Source organism: Mytilus galloprovincialis, chromosome 2, assembly GCF_965363235.1.
Source record: "Mytilus galloprovincialis chromosome 2, xbMytGall1.hap1.1, whole genome shotgun sequence".
NCBI lineage: Eukaryota > Metazoa > Mollusca > Bivalvia > Mytilida > Mytilidae > Mytilus > Mytilus galloprovincialis.
In genome coordinates this window covers 32,598,271-32,620,445 of record NC_134839.1, presented here as the reverse complement: position 1 = coordinate 32,620,445, position 22,175 = coordinate 32,598,271, and the positions used below count along the sequence as shown (strand labels likewise).

The window sequence follows — 22,175 nt, the reverse complement described above, 5'->3', positions numbered from 1 at the left end:
TTTACAGCTTTTATTCAACTTATTCAAACCTACAAGCTCGATAAGTGCTTTAAAAATATTAAAAGTTTCAATTGTATTTATAAAACCAAGCTGCCTTTGAAATATGATGAATACTAATTTCACGAGCTTATATGACTTAAAACAGGATATTATGATGGATCTTTATCTTGTCCTTTAAGATTGTTTTCTGTTAGCGAAGCTTTGTTTTAAAGTGAAATTATTAATTCATTCATTTCCTCATTCATCGAGGAACAATGTACCTTTACAAAGTCAGACTATCTTGACCATGTGTTGTTCGAAAACCTAATTGAACCAATGGAAAACAAACTAACAAATGTAGCATTGAACTGAATCTCTTACACAGAGAGGACGGTTAATTCAGAATCTCTTATATTGAAACATGGGATCATCTGACAAAGATCCCCTATCATGGCTATGTTCAGACTGTATATATTGGAAACCATGTGGTTGGTCCTATTTACTTCATAAATGTCATTATATATTTGGATTCACAAGATTAAGTGCAATAACATTACAAAATCATAGACAAGAATTCATCAATTAATTCATTGAAACTGATGAACAGTCATTTAGTCTTGACCTTTACAAGTCAGAGGAAGTGTTGTCTGACTTTCAAATTTACAGGTATGCTGTCAGACTTTGAAATCTGATCTGGGTTTCTCTAAATTTTACAACTAATATTGGATGTGATTCATGAGGTTCAGTTTTTTTTGTGTGAAATGCACATCTGACCTGTAGCACCAAACACACATGAATTTGTCAAGAACTGTTCATAAATTACAATAAGAGAAAATTGAACAAAATTTTGCACTGAAAACATAAGTTTTATAATTCAATTAATTTGATTCACGGAACAACAATAAACTATAAACCAGAAAAATATGATATAAAGATCTGTCTTGCTTTACATCAAAATAAAAAAAGAAACACCTTTAAACCTTCTGATATGAATTGATATAAAACATTCAAATAGTGTTTTTTTCAAACTGCTAAGTGCCATTAAAATTGAATGCATCTTTTAAAATTTTAATAAATGCACATTTCATGCTTCATGCCACAGATTGAAAATACAGACAAGGTTTTATACCTAAGTGAAATTATAAAAAAAAATATTTCAAATCACAATTTAATATAAAATGATCATGATGATTGTCAATTTAAGGACTTTAAAAAGTGCGGAATATTAAAAATTGCATGTCCTATATTTCAAATTTAAATATAAAGATTACAGGTATGTAGTTAAAAGTAACATACAAAAACAAAACAAAACCTTGACACAATTTAAAACCCTTGAATCTACATTGGTAAAAATAGCAATCTTAAAAGGCCTTACCTATTATGTAATACCTGTGCTGACCTACTCTGTCTAGAGTTAGTAACTGTTAAATAAGGAATAATGTTAAACATACATCAAACACACTTGTCATGTCTATTCTGAAATTAGTACGTTTTACATGTCAGATCATACCTTAGTGGGTCAAAAGTCTGGTTCAATTGCGACTTGAAAAAATATAATGGATTTGGTCATATTTATAAATTAAAAGTTTACCTAACTTTGAATATTAAGAACTAGAGGCTCTAAAGAGCCTGTGTCGCTCCCCTTGGTCTATGTGAATATCAAACAAAGGACTAAGATGGATTCATGACAAAATTGTGTTTTGGTGATGGTGATGTGTTTGTAGATCTTACTTCACTGAACATTCTTGCTGCTTACAATTATCTCTATCTATAATGAACTTTGGACAGTGGAAAATGTTAGTAAAAATTTTAAAATTTTATGAAAATTGTTAACCAGGTGCTCCGCAGGGCGCAGCTTTATACGACCGCAGAGGTCGAACCCTGAACAGTTGGGGCAAGTATGGACAAAACATTCAAGCGTGATACAGCTCTGAATTTGGATTGTGATCAAATTTTTGACATTACATGGGTTTTTTTTACACAAAACAAATGTCAAGATTTTACAAATCAATTAAAGATTTCTTCTTCAAACTTTTTAAATCTAAAATTAAATAGTTGACACAGCATAGGTTTCTGACACAGAATGAATGTGGTCTAATGAACTTAAAAGTTTTTTTTTGCCTTTGAGCAATTCACTATTCTGCTGAATATTAATCCTCTCAAAAAAATGTTTGAAGAAATTTTCTTTTTATTTATGAAATCTGAAATGAGAAAAATTTAAACCCCCCCTTTTTTTTCACATCCCCGTTTCCCTTTTTCCAAAACTGATATCAATTCAAATTTCTAATGGAGTTTGCAACAATAACTACTCTTTTAAATACATCATAAAATATTAAAATGTAAAATAAAGTGCTTGTTATCACTGAATGGTAAAGATTGGTTGGTAGTAAAAGTGAATATACATTGTTTATTGTATAAAACAATAAAAAAAACTTCATCAGCAACATTTTATATTGGCAAATTTCCAATGAAGTTATTTACATAAAGTTATTGGCAAATAAAAATAGAAAATGACATCATAGTCATGTCTGGCAAATGTCCAACATACATTATCTAAAAACATTTTAGATAAGATAAGGAAAAAAAGCTTCATCAGCAACATTTTATATTGGCAAATTTCCAATGAAGTTATTTACATAAAGGTATTGGCAAATAAAAATAGAAAATGACATCATAGTCATGTCTGGCAAATTTCCAACATATATTATCAACTACTATATATTCTATACAAAGAACGATAACTCCAATTGAAAATTAATTGCTATTGCACAATATTGTGCAATTAGATATTTCTTGCTATTGTGCAATACTGTGCAATTGAAAATTTCTTGCTATTGCACAATACTTGATATGGAATCCTGATTTGGACCAACTTGAAAACTGGGCCCATAATCAAAAATTTGTAAGGGTTCCGCGGAACCCAGTGTCTTGCCTACTTTTGCTGTTAATCACACACTCATCAAAAATGATGAAAAAAATCAATAAAATTATTCCTCTCGATACTATCTTTTGATTGTCAGAAGCTTCTGTCCAAGTTTGGTAAAAATCCAGGCTAGTTTAAGAATCTTAAAAATGTTTTAAATACTTTAACTGCAGACTGTATGTAATGTTAACTGGAAGAAAAACTAAGTCCATTTATAAGTAAAATACGGGAAAAACGGAATTTTATTTTCACAAAATTTACATCTGGATACTATCTTCTGATCATAAACAAGCTTCTGGCCAAGTTTCTTACAATTCCAGGATAGTTTAAGAAAGTTATTAAAATTTTAAAAACTTTAACCACAGAGTGAATGTAATGTTTCCTGGCAGAAAAACTAAGTTCATTTATAAGTAAAATGCGGAAAAAATGGAATTTTATTTTTACAAAATTTACTTCTGGATACTGTCTCCTGATCATAAACAAGCTTCTGGCCAAGTTTTGTACATTTCCAGGATAGTTTAAGAAAGTTATTAAAATTTTAAAAACTTTAACCACAGAGTGAATGTAATGTTTCCTGGCAGAAAAAACTAAGTCCATTTATAAGTAAAATACGGAAAAAATGGAATTTTATTTTTACAAAATTTACTTCTGGATACTATCTCCTGATAATAAACAAGCTTCTGTCAAAGTTTCGTACAATTCAAGGATAGTTTAAGAAAGTTATTAAAAGTTCAAAAACTTTTACCACAGAGTGAATATTTGTGGACGCCGCCGACGCCGACGGAATTAGTGCGGTGACAGAAGTGTAAAAAGTCGTCTAGATCGCGAGTTTAATCTCCCCAAATAACACACGGCTAAAAATGTTCTTAACTTAAAGACAAATATGTCTTCTTTATGTCTTCTTTAGTTTTTGCCCTGTCGTCAGAATTTGGTACGGTCACATTTTTCTAAAAAGTCGTTTTAATGACTAGTAGTATATTGGAGAGTTTCAACCCCCATTTTTCAAATGAAAAAATGTGTATGTTTTCTCACATTTAATTGAAATAGTTTGTCCTGAAGCCATTTTTATATGTCAAAATATTCTATTTAGTATTTTATTTTCTTTTAATCTATAAAATTTGCGAAGTTTGGACTGTTTAAAATTGAGGTAATTTTAATTGCAAATTCAGACACAAACTTTGGTTTCTTCTTCATAGCAGTAATACAAATTATCCCATAATATTTTAAGCATATAGTATTTCATAAAACTAATAAGTGATAAAAATTTCAGAACCAAAATATGAAAAAAACCTTAAGAAATCAATGGAAAAAGAATGGACTAAAAACTTCAATTTCAACACGGAACTTAATCACTTGCCTTCCGTCACATTTTGTGTAATAGTCAATAATTTGCTCTCAACTGATATATGGAATTCTACCTTTTTCGCTATTATATACACATATTTTCAATTAAAGTGCACATATATGCCACATACTTTGTTTGTATATGTTTATATTCTATGTTTTTGTTATAAAACATCAAATATACTTTGTCAGAAAAGTCTTATTGTAAAATCAAAATAATTGACAGATAGTTTCAGTAAATATTCCGTGATATGTGAAGTCCGTTGCAACTTGCTCCAATAAGTCCAAAGAAAAGAAAAAAGTCGTTCAATTTTATGCAGTGCTTAATATGCAAAAAAAAAAAAAAAATCGACTGGAATTTTGAGTCAATTTAACCATATAGGGAAGTCGATTTTTGTATCTGCATCGAATAAAAGATTGGATGAGGTGAACATGTTTCATGAAAAGGCACTTGTTTCTGTCAATACGGGTTTACTATCTATACCCGTACGAAAAATCACCCGTACGGGTATGGATAGTAAACCCCATATTGACAGAAACAAGTGCCTATGATTTCATGCGATAGCTGTTAATTCGAAGAACTCCGTGCAGGCAGTTTACCATCGTTCATGCTACAAAAGTTACACAAGTTAACATATTTGTGACCCCTTTTAGAGCGAGGAAGCTTCTTATCTGATATTTAATGACGACATACAATATCGGACTGTTGTCCCACAGTTTCGAGTATTTGTATGCGTTCTAGAATGCAGTCGTTCAACTGGAGCGCTTGTACATTTTGTTGCAACAAAACATTTTAGAAATATCAAAAAAACTACGCAAGTTTGAATCAAATGAGCGTATGAAGAATGTTTTATCCGTGTCAGACAAAGTTAAAATTGAAATAGTTTTTCCGTCCATCTTTTAAACTTCAAGCACTCTGTCATTTTGGTTGCATTACAAATCGTTTGCTAAAAACGAAAAAAGACCCCAAAAAAATCCAAACCCGTGGAAGCAGATATCTCAGATCACGATACTGCTTTTACTAATTTTATTTTGGTTATTGACAACGATTTAATGGTCATTCCTCGTGACACCGTTACTTGATAAATATAGATCTACTCTAATTTAAAATATTATACTTGTAACATGAGGTCTAAACTTATTGAGTCTATAAAAATTCAGTTGTCAAACAACAAGTTCAAGGCAAATATAACATAATATATAGTAGCAAAATAACTATTTGAGATGCAATATCAGCTGCTAGGCAATTGAAAACTGACCTCAAAATCTCAATGTCAACGGTAATAGACACAAATAAGGGACAGATATTTCATTCCGCTGCAAGTATACTTAGAAAAGACATCGAAACTCTAAAGAAGAATACCCAACTTCGGATGAATTGTCTCTTCCTTCTTCAATTCAGTCAATGCCTTCGTATTTATTGCAATTCATTTTATAGTTACTCGATGAAACTGCATACAACCAAGACTATTCTCAGGAAATGGCACCAGAGAAATTGCGTAAATGCTAAGAAATTGTTAAGTCAATCGTGTGTGTGGCCAATTTTGTTTTACTCTTTTTTTTATTTAGGATTGGCTTTACAAATGTACCATGAGTTTGGTTCAAAACACCTTGTTGAAACATTGAATGCCAATGGACTTTATGCTTCTTAAAGTAAAGTGCGACGCTATCTGATGTATTGCCAACCATGAAATTGAGCGAATTCAAGATAGTGTGTACATCTCGTATAATGTTTCATCGGCATCTTTGCAGACACGCATATGGATGTCATCACACCTTTCTAAACCCCCTTTTAATCTCTGTTAAATCTTAGATGAATTGATAGGGATGGTTTGAAGCTGGTATTTTTTTAGGAACAAATGTCTTCGGACTTCCTACAATACCTTGTCTATATTTGTAAAGAAAAACTCAAAATAACGTGTTTGCTGTGAGCAGAACCTTTCATGTGCAGACATGTGGCCATGAGTGAAATGAGTAGAAATATTAAAACATGTCTTGTGACGGTTGATGAAAATTAAGATGATGAAGATAACGGTTGATTTGGTATAAAGCTTGTTGCACTGGTACACCCAGGTTAGGGGAGTGTTGGTGCGCCCTTAAAAAAGTTTAACCCGGCCACATTTTGTATGTGTCAGTTTCAAGTCACGAGAGGGTGATGCAGTGTTTGTCGTTTGTTTCTATTTGTTTCTTATTTATTTTGTACATTAATCGGGCCGTTAGATTTTTCGTTTGTTTTACATTATTTATTTCGGGAATTGAAGACTATGCAGTATGAATTTTACTCATTTTTGAAGCCCGTACGGAACCTATAATTGTAAGATAATTTATGTCTCATTTGCAATCATATCACATCTTCTTTTTTTATATGGAATACTTTTGAAGTTTGTGGTATGTTGCAAGGAAAAAAAGGGGGGATATATAGGTACAAAACCTATAATGTAATAGATTTTAACCAGAGTAAAATACACAACAACAGATAATACTATGGAAACAGTAATAATTGTGAAAAAAAACCAAAAGCAACGAGTAGTCTATAGAAAAACCTGAAGTATCCGCAAATTCAATTTGAGGTCATATTTGACTGTAGTGTTCTATTGCTTTGGTTTGATACCTCACCCAATATGATGGTTTAAAAAATAATTTTAAAGTATTGTCCTGCATGACACTTGATGTTTACCTGAAATTGAAATTTGTCATAAGGTTAAGGTGCTTTAAACATTTTATAGGTTGAAAACTTGATTTTTGAAGTTTTGTTTATAAAACGTCGTTTTATGAATTTTTTTGATAAAAAAATCTCAATGATTAAGGTTTATGTATAATAACAAACATTACATGTCAAAATTGAAACCCTCCCAAATTTTCACAGATTTTTACATATGACCTTTGACCTCAATTTTAAAAAAATATGACCATATCAAGTCTTGACGACAGGCATATTATTATAGTACACGATTTCCTCTTTCCAATGATATATTATATAGATGTGTGTTCGGTGGGGAGATTAAATTCAAAAAAATCTGCCTTCAGTCACCGCACTAAATGTAGGATCGCTATGTCTCGCTTTTCGACTTAAGTCAAAGGCTCGACAAAAATCAAAGTACATATTTAGATAAAGCATATCAAAGAAGCCCAAGAATTTAATTTTTGTTAAAATCAAACTTAGTTTAATTTTGGACCCTTTGGACCTTAATGTAGACCAAATTGAAAACTGAACCAAAAATTAAGAATCTACATACACAGTTAGATTTGGCATATCAAAAAACCCATTTATTCAATTTTTGATGAAATCAAACAAAGTTTAATTTTGGACCCCCATTTGGACCAACTTGAAAACTAGGCGAATAATTAAAAATCTAAGTACATTTTTAAATTCAGCATATCAAAGAACACCAAGGATTCAATTTTTGTTAAAATCAAACTAAGTTTAATTTTGGACCCTTTGGACCTTAATGTAGACCAATTTGAAAACGGGACCAAAAATTAAGATCTACATACATAGTTAGATTCGGCATATCAAAGAACCCCAATTATTCAATTTTTGATGAAATCACACAAAGTTCAATTTTGGACCCTTTGGGCCCCTTATTCATAAACTGTTGTGACCTCAACTCCAAAAATCAATCCCAACCTTCCTTTTGTGGTCATAAACCTTGTGTTAAAATTTCATTGATTTCTATTTACTTATACTAAAGTTATTGTGCGAAAACCAAGAATAATGCTTATTTGGGCCCTTTTTTGGCCCTTAATTCCTAAACTGTTGGAACCAAAACTCCCAAAATCAATCCATACCTTCCTTTTGTGGTCATAAACCTTGTGTCAAAATTTCATAGATTTCTATTCACTTAAACTAAAGTTATAGTGCGAAAACCAAGAAAATGCTTATTTTGGCCCTTTTTGGCCCCTAATTCCTAAAATGTTGGGACCAAAACTCCAAAAATCAATCCCAACCTTCCTTTTGTGGTCATAAACCTTGTGTTAAAATTTCATTGATTTCTATTCACTTTTACTAAAGTTAGAGTGCGAAAACTAAAAGTATTCGGAAGACGACGATGACGACGACGCCGCCGCCGCCGACGCCAACGTGATAGCAATATACGACCAAAAAATTAAAAATTTTGCGGTCGTATAAAAACTGACTGAAAAGGGAAATAACTCCTTAGAGGGTCAATTGACCTTTTTGGTCGTGTGAACTTATTTTTAGGTCTTACTTTGCTGTACATTATTGCTGTTTACAGTCTATCTCTATCTATAATAATATTCAAGATAATAACCAAAAACAGCAAAATTTCCTTAAAATTACCAATTCAGGGGCAGAAACCAAACCGGTAGTCCAATTCATCTGACAAAATTTCAGCGCAGATAGATCTTGACCTGATAAACAATTCAACCTACGTCAGATTTGCTCTAAATGCTTTGGTTTTTGAGATATATGTTCTATTTTTAGCCATGGCGGCCATCCTGAGTGTTGACTGGGTCACCGTACACATTTTTTAATCTAGATACCCCAATGATGATTGTGGCCAAGTTTGGTTTTATTTGGCACAGTAGTTTCAGAGGAGAAGAATTTTGTTAAAGATTACTAAAATTTACGAAAAATGGTTAAAAATTGACTATAAAGGGCAATAACTCCTAAAGGGGTCAACTAACCATTTTGGTCATGTTGACTTAAATCTTACTTTGCTGAACATTATTGCTGTTTACAGTTTATCTCTATTTATAATAATATTAAAGATAAAACCAACAAGAGTGCACACACTGAAATGTCTCGCCTTCTTTACTAATCATTAATATTATCTTGATAGTCCTAAGTATAAAGCTTTATTACAACTGTCACATAAACTTAACATTAACCAAGATAGCTAAACAAAGACCAATGAACCATGAAAATGAAGTCAAGGTCAAATGAACCATGCCAGGCAGACATGTACAGCTAACAAAGCTTCCATACAACAAATATAGTTGACCTATTACTTATAGTTTAAGAAAAATATACCAAAACACAAAAACTTAACACTGCAATGAACCAAGGCAATTGAGGTCATGGTCAAATAAAACCTGCAGGACTGACATATAGATCATAATATATTTTCATACACCAAATATAGTTGACCTTTGGCGTATAATATAAGATAAAAAGACAAAAACTTAAAAACTTAACTTTGACCACTGAACCATTAAAATGAGGTCAAGGTCAGATGACATCTGCCCTCTAGACATGTACACCTTACAATCATACCATACAACAAATATAGTAGACCTATTGCATAAAGTATGAGAAAAACAGACCAAAACACAAAAACTTAACATTAACCACTGAACCATGAAAACGAGGTCAAGGTCAGATGACACCTGCCAGTTGGACATGTACACCTTCCAGTCCTTCCATACACCAAATATACTAGCCCTATTGCTTATAGTATCTGAGATATGGACTTGACCACCAAAACTTAACCTTGTTCACTGATCCATGAAATGAGGTCGAGGTCAAATGAAAACTGTCTGACAGGCACGAGGACCTTGCAAGGTATGCACATACCAAATAAAGTTATCCTATTACTTATAATAAGAGAGAATTCAACATTACAAAAATTCTGAACTTTTTTTTCAAGTGGTCACTGAACCATGAAAATGAGGTCAAGCACATTGGACATGTGACTGATGGAAACTTCGTAACATGAGGCATCTATATACAAAGTATGAAGCATTCAGGTCTTTCACCTTCTAAAATATAAACCTATTAAGAAGTTAGCTAACGCTGCCGCCGGATCACTATCCCTATGACGAGCTGTCTGCAACAAAAGTTGCAGGCTCGACAAAAACAGCAAAATTTCCTTAAAATTACCAATTCAGGAGCAGCAACCTAACAACAGGTTGTCCAATTCATCTGAAAATTTCAGGTCAGATAGATCTTGACCTGATAAACAATATTTATACCCCTTGTCAGATTTGGTCTTTATGCTTTGGTTTTTGAGATACAAGCCAAAAACTGCATTTTACCCCTATGTTCTATTTTTAGCCATGGTGGCTATCTTGGTTGGTTGGTTGGGTTACCGGACACATTTTTAAACTAGATACCCCAATGATGATTGTGGCCAAGTTTGGTACAATTTGGCCCAGTAGTTTCAAAGGAAGATTTTTGTAAAAGTTAACGACAACAGACGACAAGTGATGAGAAAAGCTCACTTGGCCCATTTGGCCAGGTGAGCTAAAAAAATAAGGAATTTTTACCCTAGGAAAAGATTATATTAGCTGTATTTTTCAAAAACTTTTGGAGTATCTGAATTCCAAATGCACAGGAACCAATGGCCCCATGAACTTTAAAACACTCCTCCGATTTCTTTGATGGCATCCTATAGGCTATAGACTAGTGGTAACTGAATAAGCTACTTTGCAGATATTTGTCTTCCTAATTCAGGGATAATTAATTTGAAAGAGTTGATTTGAATAAAATTTTGAAAAATTAGGTTGACAGATCCATACATTAAAAATTTAAAGATAACCTTGTCTTATTTGTACTTATTTGTACTTCTTTTTTTAATTTTTTTTTTAATTGGTTTGTCCTTTGTACTTTGCTTCCTAAACTTACTTTGATTTGCTTTTATTTTTCACAGGATTTTTATTATGGTTTATTTTAAACTTGACATCCATCCATTCCCATAGGACAAGCTATTTACTATTCCTAAAACGGAACAATTATTAACACATACAAAAGAACCACAATTATGGTTACTGGCTGCTTAACATTGAGTGACTGACTGGATGGTACCGGTTTACTACATTAACCCTAAAGAGATTGAGAAATGTAACTTCCCATGAGAATTTCATCAGCGCATTCAATAAAAAAGGTACTTGAAGTATCTTTTTAAAATTTTAAATAACCATCCTTTTCACATTTATTGATTCTAATTTGCCACCAGCATCCAGTCAAAAATATTAAAAAAAATACTTACCTAAATTTGTAATACATCTGTCCAATCCCTGTTCTATCTAATTATACATGTGGTCTGCAAAATACAATTAACAACATCAATATGTAATTAATAATCCATAATCAAGGTCTTGGCAAAATCACAACCACTTGTATAGAACTAATAACAAAACATTTAAACCATGTGTAACCTTGAACCCAATAATAATTATTCAACCATTGATAAAATTATATATATTGACATTTTATCCAATCCTGATCCTTATTGGTGTATTGGAAAATCGGTGTCCTTAAATTGGGTCAATGTTTTCCTAAGATTAGGCCAGTGTATTGATTGGCTTTTGTTTCAAAACATGTTTATTTACTTGTGTAAGTTAAATATTTACAAACTAAAAGGAAGCATGAGTTTTCTCAATGTTTATCTTAAATTGTAAACAGTTGTTCTTTATACAACTATTCAATGCATATATGATACAGTCCTGTACAAACAGAATTATTGTAACCAAGAACAGTAGACAGTCAAACACAGTACACCTGAACTTTTATAACAAATTAAATCAGAGGCTAGAATGTCATTATTTTTTAGACATTCATCCGTTCTATTTACTAATTGCATGGATTTTTCTAAACCCTCTAGGACCAATCACAGCAAAAACAAAATTTTAAATCATGCTGAATTTTCTAAATTACCAACTTTACCATGTTAAATCACTTCTATCATTTCCAAATATTTCAATTACCCTTATTTTCAAAACTAAAAGAATGAAATAAAATGATGATGTTGAAACACCTTTAATTGCCTTTTTAACCCTTGGAATATTACTCATTAAAGTTCCTACTGTAATTGCTGCCTACTTCATCTAGGTTGCACTTTGTAAATACAGCTGTTTCTCAAAACACGCCTTTTTTGGGGAGTAATTGAATATTCATAGAAAATTCATTTTGTTTACATACTGGTTCCCAGTTGTGCTCTCTGTGTTCCATATCGCAGAGACAGAACTTGGGAATGTTACCACTAAATAAACACGTGCATATTGTTTACATTGAAATCTGTGGTAACCTTTCATTCGAGGTAGGGGTAGTTAAGAAAATTAGTGTAAGTTTAAACTCTGAGAAGTTCAGGGCATATAAACGTTGAAAATATGCAGCACAGCCCTATATTTTGACCTTTGAAAAAAATTGTGGTGCATATGAACTTTCAATTCTAGGATAAGATTTTTTTCAAAACTTCATAGTAAAAGTGGTACAGTTTTAGCCATAAAAGGAGTTCCTATGGGAAATTGCATTGTCAATATTTACAGAAATGCAACCTATATAGGGTGAAAAAGGGGAACATTCAGAATTTAACCAAATTTGCTTTATTTCACAGATTTTAAAGAAATTAACTCAAATAAGAAGTTTTATAAATATTTAATGAAGATTGGACTCCTGGGCCTTAAATATGATGACTCAGCATAAATTCACAGTTTACAGTATGCATAGTTTACTTAAAGTCCTGGATACAAAATTAAATCATAATATTTGCATATTTGTAAGTTAAATTGTTAAGAAGTGCTTATATTTACTCTTCGCAGTCATTGAAACTCATAGATTCTTCCTGAATATTATTTATGAGGTATTTGTGTCCTTTCGATAACCCAAAAGTAAGCCGCAACACCTAAATCTGCTTTTTTGTCACCACGGCATAATAAATACAAGCTAGAAAAACAAAAATATCTCAAGAAAACTTACAATAGTGTGTTCTATCCTGAATATGTACTAAATATTCCAAATTGCTAGAAACAGCAGAATTATTTAGGAAATTTGAGGCCCCAGGGGCAAGAAACATAGAAAATTGCCTACCCCCTGGGTCATAAAACAACTAATTTAACTTGTAAATGCTATGATTTTATGATTTTAAAGTTCTTGATATAGAAAACAATAACTATGCTTGGAAGTTATGCAAAAATCAAATGTTAGCAGTCATCTCTACAACATTTTAAGTGAATTTATATCTCAGACTGGTATCTGCATACATACAACTATTGCAAATATGGCTTTGTTTGAACACTTCTAGTATATATAGTAGCTAAATTGTGTCAGATATATGGTTAAAGATGATACTGTTGTGACAAGAATTCTAAATTGACCATTTGAGGCAGAAAATGTGTTCTTTAATTGACAAATAGGCATACAGTAAGATGTGGACTGGAGATAGAGGCTGGATTGGATACTTTATATAATCTTGAATGTTGTAATGATTGACTGCTAAACATTACATTTATGATATTCTGATATGCTTTCAATATGTTAGGCCAACTAAAATTAATTAGTAGATTTTCATCCAAATTTTTGAAACTAGAGGCTCTAAAGAGCCTGTGTCGCTCACCTTGGTCTATGTGAATATTAAACAAAGGACGCAGATGGATTCATGACAAAATTGTGTTTTGGTGATGGTGATGTGTTTGTAAATCTTACTTTACTGAACATTCTTGCTGCTTACAATTATCTCTATCTATAATGAACTTGGCCCAGTAGTTTCAGAGGAGAAGATTTTTGTAAAAGATAACTAAGATTTACGAAAAATGGTTCAAAATTGACTATAAAGGGCAATAACTCCTAAAGGGATCAACTGACCATTTCAGTCATGTGGACTTATTTGTAAATCTTACTTTGCTGAACATTATTGCTGTTTACAGTTTATCTCTATCTATAATAATATTCAAGATAATAACCAAAAACAGCCAAATTTCCTTAAAATTACCAATTCAGGGGCAGCAACCCAACAAAGGTCGTCCGATTCATCTGAAAATTTCAGGGCAGATAGATCTTGACCTGATAATCAATTTTACTACATGTTAGATTTGCTCTAAATGCTTTGGTTTTTGAGTTATAAGCCAAAAACTGAATTTTACCCCTATGTTCTATTTTTAGCCATGGCGGCCATCTTGGTTGGTTGACCAGGTCACGCCACACATTTTTAAACTAGATACCCCAATGATGATTGTGGCCAAGTTTTGTTTAATTTGGCCCAGTGGTTTCAGAGGAGAAGATTTTTGTAATAGATTACTAAGATTTACGAAAAATGGTTCAAAATTGACTATAAAGGGCAATAACTCCTAAAGGGGTCAACTGACCATTTCAGTCATGTTGACTTATTTGTAAATCTTACTTTGCTGAACATTATTGCTGTTTACAGTTTATCTTTATCTATAATAATATTCAAGATAAATAACCAAAAACAGCAAAATTTCCTTAAAATTACCAATTCAGGGGCAGCAACCCAACAACAGGTTGTCCAATTCATCTGTAAATTTCAGGGCAGATAGATCTTGACCTGATAATCAATTTTACTACAGTCAGATTTGCTCTAAATGCTTTGGTTTTTGAGTTATAAGCCAAAAACTGAATTTTACCCCTATGTTCTATTTTTAGCTGTAGCGGCCATCTTGGTTGGTTGGCCGGGTCACGCCACACATTTTTTAAACTAGATACCCCAATTGTGATTGTGGCCAAGTTTGGTTTAATTTGGCCCAGTAGTTTCAGAGAAGAAGATTTTTGTAAAAGATTACTAAGATTTACGAACTAGAGGCTCTAAAGAGCCTGTGTCGCTCACCTTGGTCTATGTGCATATTAAACAAAGGACACAAATGGATTCATGACAAAATTGTATTTTGGTGATGGTGATGTGTTTGAAGTTCTTACTTTACTGAACGATTTTGCTTCTTACAATTATATCTATCATGAACTTTGCCCATAAGTAACAGAGAACTATATTTGGTAAAAATTTACATAAATTTACGAAATTAATGAAAATTGTTAAAAATTGACTATAAAGGGCAATAACTCCTTAAGGGGTCAATTGACCATTTAGGTCATGTTGACTTATTTGTAGATCTTACTTTGCTGAACATTATTGCTGTTTACAGTTTATCGCTATCTATAATAGTATTCAAGATAACCAAAAACGGCAAAATTTCTTTAAAAATTACCAATTGGAGGGCAGCAACCCAACAACCAGTTGTCCAATTCATCTGAAAAATTCAGGGCAGATAGATATTGACTTGATTAACAATTTAACTTCTTGTCAGATTTGCTCTAGATGCTTTGGTTTCATAGTTATAAGCCAAAAACTGCATTTTACCCCTATGTTCTATTTTTAGCCGTGGCGGCCATCTTGGTTGAATGGCCAGGTCATCGGACACATTTTTCAAACTAGATACCCCAAAGATGATTGTGGCCTAGTAGTTTCAGTGGAGATTTTGTAAAAGATTACTTAGATTTATGAAAAATGGTTAAAGATTGACTATAAAGGGCAATAACTCCTAAAGGGGTCAACTGACCATTTTGGTCATGTTGACTTATTTGTAGATCTTACTTTGCTGAACATTATTGCTGTTTACAATTTATCTCTATCTATAATAATATTCAACATAATAACCAAAAACAGCAAAATTTCCTCAAAATTACCAATTCAGGGGCAGCAACCCAACAACCGATTGACCGATTCATCTGAAAATTTCAGGGCAGATAGTTCTTGACCTGATAAACATTTTTATCCCATGTCAGATTTCCTCAAAATGCTTTGGTTTTTGAGTTATAAGCCAAAAACTGCATTTTACCCCTATGTTCTATTTTTAGCGGTGGCGGCCATCTTGGTTGGTTGACCAGGTCACGCCACACATTTTTTAAACTAGATACCCCAAAGATGATTGTGGCCAAGTTTGGATTAATTTGGCCAAGTAGTTTCAGAGGAGAAGATTTTTGTAAAAGATTACTTTAATTTACGAAAAATGGTTAAAAATTGACTATAAAGGGCAATAACTCCTAAACGGGTCAACTGACCATTTTGGTCATGTTGACTTATTTGTAGATCTTACTTTGCTGAACATTATTGCTGTTTACAGTTTATCTCTATCTATAATAATATTCAAGATAATAACCAAAAACAGCAAAATTTCTTCAAAATTACCAATTCAGGGGCAGCAACCCAACAACCGATTGACCGATTCATCTGAAAATTTAAGGGCAGATAGAAATTGACCTGATAAACATTTTTATCCCATGTCAGATTTCCTCAAAATGCTTTGGTTTTTGAGTTATAAGCCATAAACTGCATTTTACCCCTTGGTTCTATTTTTAGCCGTGGCGGCCATCTTGGTTGGTTGACCAGGTCACGCCACACATTTTTTAAACTAGATACCCCAAAGATGATTGTGGCCAAGTTTGGATTAATTTGGCCAAGTAGTTTCAGAGGAGAAGATTTTTGTAAAAGATTACTTTAATTAACGAAAAATGGTTAAAAATTGACGATAAAGGGCAATAACTCCTAAACGGGTCAACTGACCATTTTGGTCATGTTGACTTATTTGTAGATCTTACTTTGCTGAACATTATTGCTGTTTACAGTTTATCTCTAACTATAATAATATTCAAGATAATAACCAAAAACAGAAAAATTTCTTCAAAATTACCAATTCAGGGGCAGCAACCCAACAACCGATTGACCGATTCATCTGAAAATTTCAAGGCAGATAGATCTTGACCTGATAAACATTTTTACCCCATGTCAGATTTGCTCTAAATGCTTTGGTTTTTGAGTTATAAGCCAAAAACTGCATTTTACCCCTATGTTCTATTTTTAGCCTTGGCGGCCATCTTGGTTGGTTGACCGGGTCACGCCACACATTTTTTAAACTAGATACCCCAATGATGATTGTGGCCAAGTTTGGTTTGATTTGGCTCAGTAGTTTCAGAGGAGAAGATTTTTGTAAAAGTTAACGACGACGGACGACGACGAGGAAGACGACGACGGACGACGGACGACGATGGACGACGGACGCCAAGTGATGAGAAAAGCTCACTTGGCCCTTCGGGCCAGGTGAGCTAAAAAATGGGGCGGGTGGGAGGATTTTATTTTTTTAAATTTTATTTCATATGAAACCCTTTTGCATGTTTTGTGACGAGTTCTTCATATATGCAAGTGAAATAATAAGCTTATATCGTGTATTGTTAAGGCCGTACAGTGACTTATAGTTGTTAATGTCTGTGTCATTTTGGTCTTTTGTGGATACATGTAGTTGTCTCATTGGCAATCATACCACATCTTCTTTTTTATATACACAAGTATGAGGAATCTTACATAATTTTTCCAATCCTTAAATGAATATATCTAATTGCGGCTTTAAAAACTTAAGAACAAAAACGTGTGAGAAATACTCTCTTCAGTTAGACTACCTACACCAAATGTATTTGGGTTTCTAAACAATGGTTTGTATTCCCATAAAATGAAGCATATGCATTGGTATGCAACACAATTATTATGAGTACAGAATAAAATGAAAACTCAGAGAGTGTTGAAAATAATAGGGTTGGTACTTTATATGAAAGATGAAAATATAATTATCATGTAAAACATGAACTTTATAATAAAAAAAAGTTGTTGTTTAATGACTCTTTTTGGGTGTATTGGGACATTTGCTGTTTGTCAACATAAAAAGACAGCCATGGGTGAAATCAAAGGGCTTGCATAAATAAAATGCATATGTTTGTCGACTTTTTAAATTCAATAAACGGTCATATTAAAATCTGACAAGTTTGTGCTTGTGTTTCAATATCTTTAATCCAGTCATGTTTTCTGTATCAATGGTTTCCACGAATCTTGCGCTTTGGGTATCATTTACAGTTTAAATTTCCTGAGACAAAGTCATTGCATAAATAAAAAAGTCCGCAGTTTTCCGTAATCACAGAAATTTGTGACATACCGCGATTTGCAGTCTTGGAAACAGCGTGTTTCTCGTAACACCAATATTTCACGTCATTCTCGTTATCAATCTTTACTCTCGGAAGATGATGTTGTCATCATAGAGCAGCGGAAAGGTCGACTTAATCATTTTTGTTCGATTTACTTGAGGTACAAAACCGAAATTTGAAACAGGAAGCTTTGAGGATGAAACGAAATTTTAACGGTTACCGGTAACGGGAATGAACGAAATCCGGAAATCGTAAATTTTATAAAATAAAAAAATTGGGGGCGGGACGATTACAGAGGGGCGGGCGGGGATGAAAATCTATCAATTAATTTTAATTGGCCTTATCAAAACAGTTTTTAACAGGTTCTAGGCATTTTTTATCAGAAAATATGCAAATAGGGTAAGCTGGCAATAATTAAAGTCTTGTTTTCAAATTCTTTAAAACAGGGGAGGGGGTATAAAATGTATAGTAAAGAAAAACTTAGAGTATACACAGTGATTTCTTTAAGACTTTAATTCTGATAAATGAGTATTAATGTGAGAAAAACTGATTTTAGAGAGTTTTCTATTTGAATAAATGTCTGTATAGGTTGCACTTTGTAAATACAGCTGTTTCTCAAAACACGCCTTTTTTGGGGAGTAATTGAATATTCATAGAAAATTCATTTTGTTTACATACTGGTTCCCAGTTGTGCTCTCTGTGTTCCATATCGCAGAGACAGAACTTGGGAATGTTACCAGTAAATAAACACGTGCATATTGTTTACATTGAAATCTGTGGTAACCTTTCATTCGAGGTAGGGGTAGTTAAGAAAATTAGTGTAAGTTTAAACTCTGAGAAGTTCAGGGCATATAAACGTTGAAAATATGCCGCACAGCCCTATATTTTGACCTTTGAAAAAAATTGTGGTGCATATGAACTTTCAATTCTAGGATAAGATTTTTTTCAAAACTTCATAGTAAAAGTGGTACAGTTTTAGCCATAAAAGGAGTTCCTATGGGAAATTGCATTGTCAATATTTACAGAAATGCAACCTCTAAGCAGTACAAGATTCTAATGTATAATAGTATACAAAACACAAAGCAAAAGTAAGACATACAAAGGCAAATACTATCCCCTGTTAGTGTTGGATAATCGCTTGAAATTACCAACCGATTATCTATTACAATCGTTTGACAGCAACCAACCGACTATCGGTTATAATCGCATCAGAATACTTTGCCCTTTTTTTAAATGAAATCATGCATTTTAGTCTCATTGGTCATGTCTAATGTGTATATTCCATTTCATTGCAGAGTTTTATATGTTAATATTTGATCTTCTGTTTTATTTAGCAATTATAAAAATGAATTAATTAGAATCCAGATTCAGATTGAACATATTTTATCTCATAATTACAACATTAATTACCAAGAGTGACACTAACTTTTCTTAATTTCAATGGTGTAACTCACATTATAATTTCAATAACTTAGCAGTATAAACATTTGAATGTTTCACAGTAAGAAAAGATATATATAAAGTATTTTACTTTAAGAAATTTAAGATTAACAGAAAAAAATAAAACAATGCATTTGCATTGAAATATATACAGTAAACAAAGAGGATCCAGCCAATGTCTGTTCGTGTAGAATGCTTTTTTTTCACTTTATGATCATGATTTTTCTGTCAATTGTGTCAAGAGAGCGTCTGAACTTATAATTGCAAAAATGCGGAATTATTACATAGTTGAACCGTATCCGATCCGTGATTCTAATGTATTTCAATGGCGGACAAATTTCAGAAAATTTACAAACATAAACGATGTTTGACAAGCAATTTGGGAAGGAATATGACGCTTTTGACGCTACTAATGGATAAAGCATTAATAAAAGGCAATTTGAGACACGCTCTAATGAAGTAAAGAAATTATTTTGTCTAAAATCTGAAGGATTTCATGTACGCTCTCAAGTAACAAGTATCCGGTATTGAGAGAGTATTTCATACAAAGTTATTTATTTTAAAGATCAATCTGTATATATATAGTCAATACTTTTGTCACGTTTTAAAGGGGAAAAAATGGTTTTGTCTTTAATTATAGGATGTTTGACATTGTTATTGTCATCCACTGATATTTTTTGTTGCAATTTGTTTGACTGAGCAAATAAAATTCAAACCGCAAACGGACCGGAAGTTGATACGCAAAAAGTCCGGAAACTATAGCGACAATCGATTGAACAAAATCCCAATCGATTATCGACATCGTGTGGCCCAACCAACTGATTTCCGACTTATTCCGATCATCGGAACAACACTATCCCCTGTCCTTCAAAAGTATATATAAATAAAACACTTCAGGAAAATACAGAAACCTTGTTTACAATACATTCATATATAATATAAAATATTCATATATATCTAAATCGGTGTCCTTTAATGGGTAGGTAAAATTTTCATAAAAATTTCTCACTAAATGTGTAAAATGGAGTAAAACTAGAGGCTCACAAGAGCCTGTGTCGCTCACCTTGGTCTATGTGCATATTAAACAATGGACACAGATAAATTCATAACAAAATTGTGTTTTGATGATGGTGATGTGTTTATAGATCTTACTTTACCGAACATTCTTGTTGCTACAATTATCTCTATCTATAATGGACTTGGCCCAGTAATTACAGTGGAAAATATTTTCTAAAAATCTACAAAAATTTGTGAAAAATGTAAAAAATTTACTATAAAGGGCAATAACTCCTAAAGGGGTCAACTGACCATATCGGTCGTGTTCGACTTATTTGTAAATCTTACTTTGCTGAACATTATTGCTGTTCACTGTTTATCTCTATCTATAATATTATTCAAGATTATAACCAAAAACAGCAAAATTTCCTTAAAATTACCAATTCAGAGGCAGCAACCCAACAACTGGTTGTTCGATTCATCTCAAATTTTCAGGGCAGATAGATCTTGACCTGATAAACAATTTTATCCATGTCAGATTTGCTCTAAATGCTTTAATTTTTTAGTTATAAGCCAAAAACTGCAATTTACCCCTATTATCTATTTTTAGCCATGGCGGCCATCTTGGTTGGTTGACTGGGTCACCGGACACAATTTTTAAACTAGATACCCCAATGATGATTGTGGCCAAGTTTGGTTTAATTTGGCCCAGTAGTTTCAGAGGAGAAGATTTTTGTAAAAGATACTAAGATTTACGAAAAATAGCTAAAAATTGACTATAAAGGGCAATAACTCCTAAAGGGGTCAACTGACCATTTTGGTCATGTTGACTTTTTTGTAAATCTTACTTTGCTGAACATTATTGCTTTTTACACTTTATCTCTATCTATAATAATATTCAAGATAATAACCAAAAACAGTAAAATTTCCTTAAAATTACCAATTCAGGGGCAGCAACCCAACAACAGGTTGTCCGATTCATCTGAAAATTTCAGGGCAGATAGATCTTGACCTGATAAACAATTTTACCTCCATGTCAGATTTGCTCTAAATGCTTTGGTTTTTTAAACATTTATTTAAACTAGATACACCAATGATGATTGTGGCTAAGTTTGGTTAAATTTGGCCCAGTAGTTTCAGAGGAGAAGATTTTTGTAAAAGTTAACGACGACGGACGCCAAGTGATGGGAAAAGCTCACTTGGCCCTTTGGGCCAGGTGAGCTAAAAAAGGAGTTTGATGAAACATTATTTTTCTTAATTTCCGGTTGGCACCTGCATTCAACATGTTCAAATAACAATCAATAATCAAAACAAGAATGTGTCCATAGTACATGGATTCCCCAATTGAGGTCATAACTCTAATTTGGCATTATAATTAAAAAGATCATATCATAGGAAACATCCCAGTGTACGAAGTACAAAATATATAAAGTTGATTCATCAAAAACTACCTTGACCAAAATCATAAATCTGCATCAGACAAACGGACAGACAGATTGACGCACAGACTGAAAAATAAAATGCCCCTAGGTGAGCAATAAAAAACAATGATTCTTAAAATTTGAGATTTTTCAAGTCTTGAACATTGCCTATGCTTTTGGGACTGAGCCCCGTCTTTTCTTTTGTAAAGCTTTAGTGCATGCCTTTTATATCCTACCCCATGTTAATGTGTTACATATTTGTTTTTCGTTCATTTTTTAAAATAAATAAGGCCGTTAGTCTTCTCGTTAGAATTGTTTTACATTGTCATTTCAGGACCTTTGATAGCTGACTATGCAGTATGGGCTTTGCTCATTGTTGAAGGCAGTACAGTGACCTATAGTTGTTAATTTT

General features: G+C 32.6%; 1 protein-coding gene across 1 annotated transcript in view; it reads right to left on the bottom strand.

The window, feature by feature from the left end:
• LOC143063396 (influenza virus NS1A-binding protein homolog) overlaps positions 1 to 22,175 on the bottom strand; it is a 55,857-nt gene that overhangs the window by 31,553 nt on the left and 2,129 nt on the right. Inside the window, exon 2 of the mRNA XM_076235526.1 lies at positions 11,197 to 11,250. The gene's annotated coding sequence lies outside the window, so the exon portion shown is untranslated. The remainder of the gene's footprint in view (positions 1 to 11,196; positions 11,251 to 22,175) is intronic.